The sequence below is a fragment of the Tupaia chinensis genome, unplaced genomic scaffold (assembly GCF_000334495.1).
Source record: "Tupaia chinensis unplaced genomic scaffold, TupChi_1.0 Scaffold000502_1, whole genome shotgun sequence".
Taxonomy (NCBI): domain Eukaryota; kingdom Metazoa; phylum Chordata; class Mammalia; order Scandentia; family Tupaiidae; genus Tupaia; species Tupaia belangeri.
The window spans coordinates 140,551-142,304 of NW_006160014.1; the positions used below are offsets into that span (position 1 = coordinate 140,551).

Sequence of the window (1,754 nt, forward strand, 5' to 3'; positions counted from 1 at the left end):
GGGGCTGGGCGGAATGCAGAGTAGCCCAAGGCTAACTGTTGCCATTCCAGACCCCTGTGCCTCTGTGAATTCTCTGCCTCCGCTGATCCCCCTCTGAAGTGATAAAACAATCCGAGGCTTTGAGAAGCTGAACACCCTACTTATCTGCCCCATTCTTCCTGAGAACAGACCCTGGGCTACATCTTCCCGATGGGCAGCTTCTTCCTAATAGGCTACCCCTTAGCATGCTGGAAACTGCCCCTTCCCATACTTCCCAATAAAAGACTGTGCTCAACCCCCAAGCAGGACCAGAGACTTAGAGTGTTAACTCCTCTGAACCCGCCGGCGTAGTAAAGAGTTACCCCTGTCTCTCCAGAGTGCTGCAATTTTTTCCTCTGCCGTCTGGTTTTCTGCAACAATCTTCTATAGTAAACTTTTATCAAATGCTCTATGGAATTTGTCTAGTTCATGCTTTGGTTTCAGAGCCCAGTCACACAGGTGTGTTTGTGAATTATTGGAAAGGTTTTCTTTTTCTTTTTCTTTTTTCTTTCTTTGAGAGTTTTTTGCTATATGGCCTGTGCGCTTGCCATAAAGACAGAGAGAGACAGAGAGATAGAAAGCAAGAAATCACCCCCCCCCCCGGGGGGGGCGGCCCCACCGCCAACCCCTCCATTCTCCTCTCGGGATCTTGGGCACGCACGCACACGTACCCGGCATGAGTTTAAGCCACCGGATCCGGGACTAAAACCACGATTAACTACATGGGAGTCCAGCAACATAGTCATTACACTAACTGCTGGTCCCTAAATGACTCTCTTGATCGAGTCATTGTTTTATAAATTTCTCTGTACAGGCTAGCTTGTCCCCCAAGAGATAAAACAAATGTGTTTTATCATGACATCTTCAGATACAATCTGATTTAAGAGATTATCCAGTCATCCTTAGTATATCTTTTTGTAATTTCTAATCTTTTAAAAAATTATTCATTTAATTTTATTAGTATTATTTTTTAATTTGGCAAGAGAGAGACAGAAAGAGAGAGAAAGAGAAAGAGGGAGAAAGTGAGAAAGCAAGCTTCCAGGTCCAGGATGCAAACAGTGGTCTGCCATGTGGGAGTCTAGTACCCCAGAAACCATGCCACTTGCTGGCTCCATAAATTCTAATGTTAAGGAGAACATATTTAATTGTGGGTCAAAGAGTTGCTTCTTAGCTACAGAATGCCTCTCAGTCTTCAAACAAAGAAATCCTCCAGCAACTGCTTTATTTTTCTAATCTTCAAGTTTGTACTTTATTTTAAAAAAACGAAAAAGAAAAAGAAAAAACTTCTTTCATTTTATATTAACCTGGGATTTGTGAACTGCTATTCTCTGTCAAAAAAGAACATTCAGCTCTGTATCACTTCACAATAAAGCAATAACTTACAGATTTAAATTAACATTAAAAAAATTAAAGTAGTACATACGATTCAACTGGTTCAGGCACTGTGAAGTAGAAAAAAACACACTGCATAATCATATTTGAGGTCATACATACTTTGTGAGTTTTACACAGTAACAACAACAAATAAAATAAGCATATACACAAGACTATAGGATGCCATCTTAGAAACAGTTCCATGAAGAAGACTTGGCTATGTGTTTGTCAAAAATATTCTGAGATTTTTTTAAGACCAACAATTTTTCACTTTTATGCCATGCCATTCTAGAAGCTAAATATACTTTCACAATTGCTATTGTTTGGAGAGAGACTGTTGTGAAATGATTGAAGCTTGGTTT

General features: G+C 40.1%; 1 pseudogene; it reads left to right on the forward strand.

Annotated features, from left to right (window-relative positions):
* Window positions 1–1,754, forward strand: part of LOC106735731 (solute carrier family 22 member 24-like) — a 117,985-nt pseudogene that overhangs the window by 107,026 nt on the left and 9,205 nt on the right.